At 40.0% G+C, this 13,725-nt stretch overlaps 1 pseudogene; it reads left to right on the forward strand.

Moving 5' to 3' along the window:
• Positions 1-4,669: 4,669 nt before the first annotated feature.
• LOC138083487 (olfactory receptor 8B3-like) lies at positions 4,670-5,696 on the forward strand (annotated as a pseudogene).
• Positions 5,697-13,725: the final 8,029 nt, after the last annotated feature.

Below are 13,725 nucleotides of genomic sequence, written 5' to 3' on the forward strand. Positions count from 1 at the left end.
GGAAGAATCAATACTGTGAAAATTAATATAGTACCTAAAACAGTCTATAGAGTCAATGAAATTCTGTCAAATTACCAACGATATTTTTCACAGAACTAGAACAAAAAGTTTCACAATTTTATGGAAACACAAAAGACCTCAAACAGCCAAAGCAATCTCGAGAAAGAAAAATAGAACTGGAGGAATCAACCTTCCTCCCTTCATAACATACTAGAAAGTCTCGATGATCAAGACAGTATGGTACTGGCACAAAAACAGAAATATAGACTAACGGATCAAGACAGAAAACCCAGAGATAAACTGACACTCCTATGGGCATCTTATCTTTGACAAAAGAGACAAGAATGTATTATACAGTGGAGAAAAGACAGTTTCTTCAGTAACTGGTACTGGGAAAACTGGACAGCTACATGTAAAAATGAAATGAGAACACTTCCTAACACCATACAGAAAGATAAAATCGAATTAAAGACCTAAACGTAAGGTCAGAAACTATAAAACTCAGAAAACATAGGCAGAACACTTTGACATAAATCACAGCAAGATCCTCTTTGACCCACCTCCTAGAGTAATAGAAATAAAAACAAATTTTTTTTAATGCGATTGAATTAAGCTTAAAAACTTTTGTACAGCAAAGAAAACTATAAACAAAATGAAAATACAACCTTCAGAATGGGAAATAATATTGCAAATGAGACAACTGACAAAAGATTAATCTTCAAAATACACAAGCAGTTCATGCAGCTCACTGTCAGAAAAATAGATAACCCAACCAAAAAATGGGCAGGAAACCTAAACAGACATTCTTCCAAAGAAGACATACAGATGGCCAATAAACACATGAAAAAAATACTCAACTTAGCTCGTTAGTAGAGATATGCACATCAAAACTACAGTGAGGTATCACCTCACACCAATCAGAACGGGCCACAATCAAAATCTACAAACAATAATTGCTGGAGAGGCTGTGGAGAAAAGGAAAACCTCTTGCACAGTTGGTGGCAACATAAATTGCTATAGCCACTATGGAGAACAGTATGGAGATTTCTTTAAAAACTGGGGGAAAACAAACCTTGTGGATGCATGGATGCTAAGTCACTTCAGTTGTGTCTGACTCTGAATCTATGAACTGTAGCCCACCAGGTCCCTCTGTCCATGGGATTCACCAGGAATGGGTTGCTATGTCCTCCTCCAGGGTGTCTCCCAGCCCCAGGGATTTAACCTACATCTACATCTCCTGCATTGGCAGGCAGGCAGGCTCTTTACCACTGACTCAGCAATCCAACTACTGGGAATATACCCTGAGAAAACCATAAATGAAACAGACACGGGGGCGGTCCTAAGATGGGGGAGGAGTAGGATGGGGAGACCACTTTCTCCCCCATAAATTCACCAAGAGATCATCTGAATGCTGAGCAACTTCCACAGAACAACTTCTGAATGCTGGCAGAGGACACCAGGCACCCAGAAAGGCAGCCCATTCTCTTCGAAAGGAGGTAGGACAAAATATAAAAGACCAAAAGAGAGACAAAAGAGTTAGGGTTGGAGACCCGTCCCAGGGAGGGAGTTGTGAAGGAGGAGAAGTTTCCAAACACCAGGAAACTCTTTCACCAGCAGGTCTGTGGGGAGTTTTGAAATTTCAGAGGGCAACATAACCGGGAGGGAAGAGAAAAAAAAAAAACAAACAAATAAACACAAAACCCACAGAATATGTCCCTTAACCACAAATCCCAGAGGAGAAATAGTCCAGACTCCTGCGTCTGCCACCAGGGAGCAGGGGAGGTGTGGGGTGCATGCTTAGGATAAGGACCAGGCCTGAATGCCCTGAGGACAATCTGAAGGAGCTAACTGTGAGATAGCAATCCAAACTGCGGGATAGCCAGAGAGAAAGAAAAGAGAGAGAGAGAGAAATAGAGAACTTTCCTGCACAAATCTCTAACCTAAGGCACAGCCTGGCTGGCTCATAGAACAAAGGATTGAGCAAATAGCAAAGGAGAGCTGCGGCCCTGCCCGTCCCGTAGACCCATAAACCCTTAACACAGGAGATTAGTCAATTCCTCGGGCAGCTCCCAGATCAGTTGCATCATTGGTTGAACAGTGTACATTTTCCTTTACCAAAGAGAAACTGTAGGAAAAATATTTTCTACTACTACTAGCTATGTTAAGTTAATGAGGAGTAGGAAGCTATAGTAAATTTTAGCCCAAATTGCTGTCTCTCTTCTCTCTCACCTCAAGCAGCTAAACTATGCCATATCCCATATCCCTTCAGCTTTCTCACACAAGCTATACAGAGACCAGTCTTCTGAACGGCCCTATGAAAAGTTGGGGCTTTGGATGTATTGTCAATCTCTTTCTCTCCTCAGGGAGAGCCTGGGAACTGGAGAATTTTGTCCCAATCACATAGTTCTGGATCACCATAGGTATATGGCAAGATGTACCTTGCATTTTCTTAACAGTTTCAACATGATTGGTATCATGCTGGAACTGTGTGCAGCATCCTTTTAACTAAGTTTTGGATTTCTTACAGAGGAAATCTGTACATAATTTGTTTTGAGTCAGTGTGTTCATGCAGGGAAGGAGATTCTAGGGCTTGCTCTTTTGCCATCTTGCTGGTGGGAAATGGTCATTAATTTTGGCTGTTCCTTGGAGGATGAGCAATCCCTATAGCAAAGGAAAAGCTTGAGTAAAATATTGAGTCTATAAGGAACTAAAGACAGATTGTATATACAATCCCCTTAGTTTCTTATTACACATAGAAACTGTTCCCTGAGGAATAGATGGAACAAGCTGCTGCCATATCTATATCTGAGTTACGTTATATCATTACACTCACATTAAATCCTCTGTGACTTCCTATGGGGCCAAAGTGATAATAATAGCAACCATTTATTTTTTTCTGCTGCTGGATAGGACTGAAATCATAATCAAAATTATGATCTCTAATTCTGAAAGAATTCTAGGGAATATAAAAATTAATTATAGATGGTGGTTTCTTTTTTTAATATAAATTTATTTATTTTAATTGGAGGTTAATTACTTTACAATATTGTATTGGTTTTGCCATACATCAATATGAATCCGCCACAGGTATACACGTGTTCCCCATCCTGAACCCCTCTCCCTCCTCCCTCCTCGTACCATCCCTCTGGGTCGTCTCAGTGCACCAGCCCCAAGCATCCAGTATCATGCATCGAACCTGGACTACCTATTCATTGCATATATGATATTATACATGTTTCAATGCCATTCTTCCAAATCATCCCACCCTCTCCCTCTCCCACAGAGCTCAAAAGACTGTTCTATACATCCGGGTCTCTTAAATTTCTTAAAATCAATGAACCAAATCCTCAGAACCTGAAATTGCCCTTCCAAGACCATGGGGTAAAAACAAGAAGAAAGCCCTGGAATATTCTGCCTTTAAGAGGTTGAGTTTCTGAATTCCACTTTTATTCATGTTTTTCCAGTTTGAGAGGGAGACGGAGAACCTAAGATATGATAGTCCATTTCCTATTTCTGCAGTCCTGAGAGTCAATTGAATCTTGCAGAGAAATCTGCTTGAGGAAAGAGCATGGAATGTTCAGAATCATTTTCAGACACAAGAGATGCAGTTTCCTAGTAAGTTTATTCTCCATGGATGGAACACTCTTTCTTCTACTTTTATATCTTTTGCTCTGTGCTATATGGAAGAACTGAGGCTGAAGCTGAAACTCCAATACTATGGACATCTGATGTGAAGAACTGACTCATTGGAAAAGATTCTGATGCTGGGAAAGATTGAAGGTGGAGAAGGTGATGACAGAGGATGAGATGGTTGGATGGCATCATCGACATGATGGACAGAATTTGAGTAGGTTCCGGGAGTTGGTGATGGACAGGGAGGCTTGGTGTGCTTCAGTCCATGGGGTTGCAAAGAGTCAGACATGACTGAGCAATTGAACTGATATGGAGTAACTTAAGCTGTCCTAGACTTTAGTTCCTCTAGCCTTGTTTGTTTGTTTTTTAAATAAATTGAAAGCAATATTCTTGGTTCCTACCCTGTAGAGTCTTATGTGCACTAGAAGCAAAAACCAGGCTTTTGGCCAAAAGAAGAGGAAAGGTGAGGAGAGGGTCCAAGTGAATGAAATAATGGTGACATGAGAGAAGGGAAACTGTCCTGGTTCACACTTGTTTTCCTTTACTGTTCAGTTGCTCAGTTGTTTCCGACTCTTTGCAACCCTATGGACTGTGGCCTTCCTGATTCCTCGGGAAGGATCCATAGGATTCTCCAGGCAAGAATACTGGAGTGGGTTACCATTCGCTTCTCCAGGGAATCTTCCTGACCCAGGGATCAAACCTGCCTCTCCTGTGTCTCCTGCATTGCACATCGATTCTTTACCGCTGAGCCACCATTATTCTTTTGGATAAAAGGCCAAATTTTTTTTGCTGTACGAAGCCTCACACACTTTGTAAAGCATTTTCTTTACAAACATTTTAGTTTGTAAAGTGTTCATATGGGAAATTTATGTCACTCATTTCCATGGTAATGGTAAGTAAAGTCTATGGGTCCAGTTTGGGCTATTCACAGTCATTGCCAGTGCATGCATCACTTTATGTGAGGAGATGTGAGAAATAACTCTTTTTCCTCTATGTAACCCTTCTCCCCTGTTTTCACAGATCCCCTTAGAGAAGAATGGCTCCATGGAATGACTCTTTCATGACTCAGCTCATTTTAGTGGGATTAACAGACCAATCAGTTCTTCAGCTCCCCCTGTTTTTCCTGTTTCTAGTAATGTATATGGTCACTGTGATGGGAAATTTGAGCTTGATCATCCTAATTGGGCTGAGTTCACATCTACACACGCTTATGTACTTTTCCCTCTTTAATTTGTCCTTCAGAGATCTCTGTTATTCTTCTGTTTTTACACCTAAAATGCTGATCAACATCATATCGGGGAAGAAGATTATCTCCTACATGCATGACTCAGCTTTACTTCTTCACTTTTTTTGGTATTTCTGAATACTATGTGTTGACATCAATGGCCTATGAGCGCTATGTAGCCATCTATAATCCACTATTGTATTACACTGCCATGTCCCCTAAAGTGTGTTCCAGCTTTATGCTTGGTCCCTACTTGATGGCATTTTTGGATGCCATGATCCTTATTGCAGGCATGTTGAGACTGACCTTCTGTGATGCAAATACTATCGACCATTATTTGTGTGACAGCTGCCCTCTGTTCTAGCTCTCCTGCACAAGTACCTATATCCTTGAGCTGGAAGTTATGATTGTGTCAGGCATCAACACCCAGCCTCACCATCTTTGTCTCTTATGGCCTCATCCTCTCCAACATCCTTCATATCAGCTCCACAGAAGACAGGTCTAAAGCCTTCAGCACCTGCAGTTCCCACATCATTGCTGTTTCTCTGTTCTTTGGATCAAGTGCATTTGTGTATCTTAAACCAGTTTCTATGCCCATGAATAAGGGAAAAGTCTCTCCTAATTGGGCTGAGTTCACATCTACACACCCCTATGTAACTTTTCCTCTTTAATTTGTCCTTCAGAGATCTCTGTTATTCTTCTGTTTTTACACCTAAAATGCTGATCAATAGCATTTTATACCAATGTGGTTCCCATAATGAACCCCTTAATTTACAGCTTTAGGAACAAAGATGTTAAACTTGCTCTGAGAAAAGTCCTGAGGATAGTGAACGTTTGATCAGAGATATTATCTGTCTGTGCATATAGTTTTAGGAGAAGGAGATTCTGTGTGCTCATTTAAATATGTATAATTAGAATCTTATATCTCTCTTTTTTAAAATAACATGATTTAAATAATATTTGAGCCTTCCCCCAATAATTCATCTCTGGTTTTTTTGTCTGTTGCTTCTTTTTCCCTAATCATTTGCAAGATATCTCCTGCAGTTTTCCTTCTTACTAGTAATTTTTTTTTAATTTTATTTATTTATTTATTATTTGTTTATTTATTTTACTTTACAATATTGTATTGGTTTTGCCATACATCAACATGAATCCGCCATGGGTGTACGTGTGTTCCCAACCCTGAACCCCCCTCCCACCTCCCTCCCCATACCATCTCTCTGGGCCATCCCCATTTTAAGTTAAAAATGTAGTATCTCTGTTATTTTTACTGTCATTTCACACTTTCAGTTTTTACCGAAAAGAAAAATGGTCCCCAAGTGATCAAATTTGAGACACTTCTGATATAATGACAGACCAGTGATAAAAATCAGCTATATAAGTCACATTGTCTCACTGGAGTGTGCTTATCTGCCACTTGCTGTTAGAAACATGCACCCGATATTCTGTTTCTACTCCCATCTTTCCATTCTGTGACTTGGAAGACTATGTCTCCTTTAAATGTCAGAGATTGAAGTTTCCATAAAGGCTTTATCTGTAATTTATTTTGTATCTGGTAAATATTTTACATCAAGCTTCTTTGGCTGGAGTTTTCCCTTTACCTTTGCACAATGAACTCAGCAGATCATCTAAATATATTTATTTCATTGATGGTAAAATGAAGCTCCAAATGGTTAATGATTAAATGTCACAGGTTCATAAAGAAAAACATCTAGACTAAGCAGTTAGCCTTCTAATTTCAAGTCTGCTGCTTGCGTAGTCTACTTGCATCTACTTCATTCTATTCTATTTGTTTCAGTTATGATCATTAATGAGAAAATAGTTTTAATCTGAAGCTTAACTGTTGTTTATTCCAGGGGATGTATGAATTTCTCTCATGGTGCATGGTGTTTTTTTGTTGTTTGTTTGCTTGTTTAGGTAAAGAGTTTCATGGGTTTCTTTGGGTGGGAAAGGAAGGTCTTTTGGACTAGTATATTGGTGAGATGGGGCTTCCCAGGGGGCACTATGATAAAGAAACTGCCTGCCAATGCAGGAGACGTAAGAGATGTGGGTTTGATCTCTGGGTCTGGAAGATCCCCTGGGGGAGGGCAAGACAACCCACTCCAGTGTTCTTGCCTGGAGAATCCCATGGGCAGAGGAGCCTGGAAGGCTACAGTCCATAGGGTCACAAAGAGTCAGACATGACTAGATGACTTAGCACACACACTGGTGAAATGATTGACTCAGACAGGAAGGGGTTTTGTACGTGCCTAACATTAAGAAAATGAATTTCAGGTGTTTGAAAGTGTTTTTATTATTATTATTATTAAGAGAGCAGGACGTGGTAAAGAAAGGAGTCCAGAGTCACATCAAGACCTCTAGAAGACACATAGCCAGAAAATAAGAGGTCGCTATGTGGGAAGTGGTCATAAGGCTTAGGAAACAAATTCTATTCTGAAACTGTATTCTTCTGTACAGGAATGTATATGTATTTCACAGTATATAAATCTTTGACAAAGTTATAGTGTACATGACTGTACAGTAGTAGAGCATTGGGAAATGATGGTGAAAAAGGTGTGTCACATTTGGAACCAGGGAGAAAGACGGCAGCTACAGATGATAAAATAGTTAAGTGAAGTCGTGAAGTCGTTCAGTCGTGTCCGACTCTCTGTGACCCCATGGACTGTAGCCTACCAGGCTCCTCTGTCCATGGGATTTTCCAGGCAATAGTACTGGAATGGATTGCCATTTCCTTCCCCAGGGGATCTTCCCGACCCAGGGATCGAACCCGGGTCTCCCACATTGTAGACAGACGCTTTATCATCTGAGCCACCAGGGAAGTCCTAAATAGTTAAGAGCACTTGAAATTCAAGTTAGGAAGAAGGAATTTAGAGAGTAAATTGGAGGACTTGAAAGCTCCTACCTATGGCCCTGCTCTCCTTTCTATAATGCCCTAGAAATATTATTGAGCTCACAGTGTTTCTCTATATAGGCTATCAGCTTAAGTTATTTGATTTTTGACAGTTTGTGTGTGTGTGTGTGTATGTGGTGCTTCATATGCTACTTCCATACAGATTTTAAACTACTCAACCTCAAAGTGCAACTGGCAGTATAATGACATCTTGAAAGAAATTCTTGGTGGATACACATATTTTTGCACTGTGTATGCTGGAAAAGGTGTTGCATTATTATTTTTTAAGGCAAAAATGCAACCTATAAAAGCCTCAATATGATGTGTCAAGGGTTAATGTAAATATTTTCCATGGATGTCAGGCATGCACATATCCAGGAGAGGCTTCTATAAAGCTTATGGAACTGAAGGTCAGATAGTAGGACCTTTCCCCTCCAATATCCAGTGTCTGTGCTCTGATTACTGATTGTTCCTTCTGAACCAGACCTGCAGACACAGGAGGAGCAATCACTGTTGGTGTGTCTCCCCACCATGGCTATAATCCCCTTCTGATCCAGCTGAAGTGACTTCCATGGAGTTTAAAGGCCTGTACCATTTTCCCTTCCCATCCTGTTTTTCTTTTTGGAGCCAGACATTAAAGACTAGGACTTTTGTAAAGTAAGAAGCATATACAGAGATAATGGGAAGGTCTCCATGTACGTACCTGGAATGATACAGGCTCAAAAAGACCAGAAAGGAATTTAAATTTTTCACCTAAACCTGATCCTCTGCACAGAGATGGCCTATAGCAATCTAAATTATAAAAATGAGAAGGGAGTCCTAGATGGCAGGTTGGCAGGATGCTAAGCTCACCCCTCCTCAGGAACACATCACATTACAACTACATATGGAGAAACTCTCGCTGAAATCCACATGGGCAAGAGCAGAACAACTGTTCTACAACCAAAGTTATAAAGAATAATCCATATGGAGTCTTCCAGGAAGGGGAAAGAAGCGATTTGGTTGGGACCTATACTTCTCACCTGGGGCAGATAAGAGGAAAGGGGATATCATAGGCTGGGGAATCCTCCTGCAGGAGCAAGGATTTGGGGCAAGAGTTTAGGCACACCTGCCTTAGGGTTTAACAAGAAATAAGCACCCTTTCTGGCTTGAAAACTAGTGGAGATTTACCTGAATGCTGCAAGTAACTGAGACCCTGCTCTTGAAGAGCATGTGGCAGACCTGCTCACTCCCAGTCACAGCATGGAGGCAGCAGATTGAAAACTGCCTGGGACTCCATCCAGCTGGCCAGGACCACCCCAGCATCCCCTCTACCCAGCCCTAATGAGCTCCTGCCCCAGTCTCTCATGCTTCTGTGGTTGCTGCCCACTAAAGGGGAAGATGGATTTCATTGTTAACAAAAGTATGGACACTTGGAGGGACAGGAAGTGACTTGGACACTGAGGCTGCAACCGAGCCACTGTCAACTCATGTCTCTGCAAGCACTCCAGGAGGAGTGACGTTAGATCCAGGGAAGAGAACACTATCACCAGAGTGCACATTCCTGTCCATATTGGGAAAGGGCAGGATCAGCTCTATGCTGTGGCACCAACCCCTCACCACTACCCAGCCACTAACTGAGGAAAGGTTGTTGATGCTTAGTTATTAAGTCATGTCCAACTCTTTTGTGACCCCATGGACTGTAGCCCACAAGTCTCTTCTGTTCACGGGATTGCCCAGCCAAGAATACTGAAATCGGTTACCATATCCTGCTCCAGAGGACCTCCCTGACCCAAGAGTCAAACCTGGATCTCCCTCTTGCCTGTTAGATGTTTTTTTTTTTTACCACTGAGCCACGAAGGAAGCATTTTGCATACTAGGGAAAAAATCAAAACCAGCACAGAGCCAAGAAACCAACACAGCCCCAAGCTCACAGGCCTAGAATAATTCAGAAAGTGCCATCACATACAGGAGAAACCCACTTTCTCAATACTCTTGTTCCAGCTCCTCTGGCCACATGCCTACCCCTGATAAGGTGGTGAAAGCCGTTGAGAACTGGGAAGCCTTTGCTCATACCTGGCTCTGGCTCTGGTGCCACCAACTTCAGCCCTACATCCCACCAATGCAGTGGCTGCCATCACACCCCAGGGAAAGATATGGTCCATGCTCACTTCAGATTCAGTTCTCCTACCAATGCCATTGAACATACACAGACTTCATAGGGACACTGCCATACAAGAAACCACTTTCAAGGACTGGAATATGCAATTGCTTTACCTAATGTCAGAGAGACAGAAAAAGTTAAGAAAAATAAGAAGTTGTAAGAATTTGTTTCAGATGAAAGAACAAGAGCAACTAAAACTTTGATTAAAACCCTAATGAAAAGTAGATAACTAATTTACCTGATAAAGAATTCAAAGCAATAGTAACAAGAATGCTAATGAAACTGGGGGAAATAATAGATGAACAGTATGAGTATTTTAACAAGAAACTAGGGGGAAAAAAAGGCAGTTATAGCTCAAGTATACAATAACTGTAAAGAATGCTTAAGTGATACGGATGATAGAATAATGGAAACCACACAATAAGAATAGCAAAAAAGAAAAACAGATTAAAAAAAAAAATATGAGTAGTTTAATGGACCTCTGTAACAACATCAAGCTTATTAGCACTTGTGTTGTAGTGGAACCAGCAGAAAAAAAAAGAGAAAATGTAAAAGATGTATTTAAAGAAATTTTGGCTGAACACTTGAAGGAAACAGCTATCCAGGTTTGGGAATTATGGAGAGTCTCAAACAAGATGAACCCAAAGAGAAATACACTGCGTATATCATAGTTAAAATGGCAAAAGTTAAAGATTAAAATAGAATTTTAAAGGCAGCAATAGGAAAACAAAGAATCTCATTGGAGGAAACCCACTTAAGTCTATTATAAGCTGATTTTTCTGAAGGACTTCTCCAGGAGTAACACAATATATTTAAACTGCTAAAGGAAAAAAAAAAAAAAAACACACCCTGCAGCCTAGGATACTCTTCAAGTGAGTCTATACTTTAGAATTGAAGTAAAAATAAAGAGTATCTCCAACAAGCAAAACATAAAAGGGTTCACCAATACAAAAGCAACTATAGAGGAAATGTTTAAAAGTCTTTGTTGAAAAAAGACTACAAGAAGAATAAGAAATTAGAGGAAGGGAAAATTCTATTGGTAAAGGCAACTATCTAGTAAAGGCTGTGGATCAACCACTTTAAGCTAATATAGTGGTTAAAAATGAAAATTGTAAAATCAGGCCAAGAAAAGGAAGCAACCTAAATGTTCATCAAGGGCCAAATGGATAAAGGTGTGATAAACACACACAATGGAATACTGCTCAACTGTTAAAAAGAATAAAGCTTTGCCATTGTCAATAAATGAATAGACTTGGAGGATATTATACTAAATGAAATAAGTCACTGAGAAAGACAAACACTAAATAATATCATTTATATCTGAAATCTAAAAGATACAACAAACTAGTAAATATTAAAAAATCAGACTCACAGATATAGCAAATAAACTAATGGTTACCAAAGAAGAATTAGAAGAGGGAGGGGCAATAAAAGGGTAGGGAACCAAGAGATATAACTGCTATGTATAAAGTAAACAAGCTATAAGAATATACTGTACACACAGGAACTATAACCAATATTGTATAATAAACATAAAACCTTTAAAATTTGAATAACTCTGTTGTACACCTGAAACATGTAATATTGTAGATAGATATAAACCTCTGTAAAAAGTTGAAAATTATAAATTCAGCCATAACTACAACAAATGGAATAGACATGAAAATGTAAAATACAACATCTAAAACACAAAATGTGGGGGAAGCAAGTAAAACTGTAAATATCCTAGAATGTGTTTTAACTTAAATTACTAGCAGTTTAAAATGAGTGGCTATAGATATAGGTCAAAATATATGAAACTGGTGGTAACCATAATAAACAACCTGCAGTAGACATGATAAAAACTCGAGAGAAAGGAGCACAAACATAAAACTACAGGAATCATCAAACTACAATGGAAGAGACCAATAGAAAATGACAGAGCAGACATTCAGAAACATCCAGAAAACAAATAACAAAAGATAGTAAATAGATACATATTTACATGTCAATAGAGTAAATGTTCCAATAAGAAGACATAGGGTGGCTACATGGATTAAAAAACAAAACAAAACAAAGTACTATCTAACATGTGCTGCCTATAAGAGATTCACTTCGAATCTAAAGAGACACACAGAATAAAATGAGGGATAGTAAAAGATACAAGTCAAGAGGAAAAAAAGAATGTGGGGGTTCTATACCCAAATAAGACAAAGTAGTCATTACAACAAAGTCAATAGTGAAAGACAAAGAAGGACCTTAAAAGGATCAATGCAGAAGAGAATATAATGTTCAGAAACGTATATGGACCTAATACGCTTATGTGCTAAGTTGCTTCAGTTGTGTCCGATTTTTGCGACCTCATGGACTGTAGCCAGCCAGGCTCCTCTGTCCATGGGATTCTCCAGGAAAGATTTCTGGTTTGGGTAGCCATTCCCTTCTACAGGGGATCGTCTCAATCCAGGAATTGAACCCGGGTCTCCTGTATTGTGGGTAGATTCTTTACCTTCTGAGCCACCAGGGAAGCCCTTGGAAAAAGGTACAAAGGTTCATCACAAAACTAAAAATAAAACTGCCTATTATCCAACAATCAGTATATGTCTGAAGAAAATGAAATCTTTCAAGTACCATGAAATATTATATGCAACCAGAGTTCACAGAAGCATCATTGTCAATAGCAAAGACGTGGAAGCCACCTAAGTGCAAATCAACATATAAATTAATTATATATATATGTCAATTCAGTTCAGTTCAGTCACAGTCGTTCAGTCGTGTCCGACTCTTTGCTATCCCATGAATTGCAGCACGCCAGGTTTCCCTGTCCATCACCAATTCCCGGAGTTCACTCAGAATCACATCCATTGAGTCGGGAGTCAGTGATGCCATCCAGCCATCTCATCCTCTGTCGTCCCCTTCTCCTCCTGCCCCCAATCCCTCCCAGCATCAAAGTCTTTTCCAATGAGTCAACTATTTGCATGAGGTGGCCAAAGTACTGGAGTTTCAGCTTTAGCATCAGTCATTCCAAAGAACACCCAGGACTGATCTCCTTTAGAATGGACTGGTTGGATCTCCTTGCAGTCCAAGGCACTCAAGAGTCTTCTCCAACACCACAGTTCAAGAATATCAATTCTTCGGCACTCAGCTTTCTTCACAGTCCAACTCTCACATCCATACGTGACTACTGGAAAAACCATAGCCTTGACCAGACAGACCTTTGTTGGCAAAGTAATGTCTCTGCTTTTGAATATGCTATGTAGGTTGGTCATAATTTTCCTTCCAAGGAGTAAGCGTCTTTTAATTTCATGGCTGCAGTCACCATCTGCAGTGATTTTGGAGCCCAGAAAAATAAAGTCTGACACTGTTTCCACTGTTTCCCCATCTATTTGCCATGAAGTGATGGGACCAGATGCCATGATCTTAGTTTTCTGAATGTTGAGCTTTAAGCCAAATTTTTCACTCTCCTCTTTCACTTTCATCAAGAGGCTTTTTAGTTCCTCTTCACTTTCTGCCATAAGGGTGGTGTCGTCTGCGTATCTGAGGTTATTGATATTTCTCCCGGCAATCTTGATTCAAGCTTGTGCTTCTTCCAGCCCAGCTTTTCTCATGATGTACTCTAAATATAAGTTAAATAAGCAGGGTGACAGTATACAGCCTTGATGTACTCCTTTTCCTATTTGGAACCAGTCTGTTGTTCCATGTCCAGTTCTAACTCTTGCTTCCTGACCTGCATACAGATTTCTCAAGAGGTACATTAGGTGGTCTGGTATTCCCATTTCTCTCAGAATTTTCCACAGTTTATTTGGATCCACACAGCCAAAGGCTTTGGCATAGTCAATAAAGCAGAAATAGATGTTT

Source organism: Capricornis sumatraensis, chromosome 8 (assembly GCF_032405125.1).
Source record: "Capricornis sumatraensis isolate serow.1 chromosome 8, serow.2, whole genome shotgun sequence".
In the NCBI taxonomy this organism is placed as follows: domain Eukaryota; kingdom Metazoa; phylum Chordata; class Mammalia; order Artiodactyla; family Bovidae; genus Capricornis; species Capricornis sumatraensis.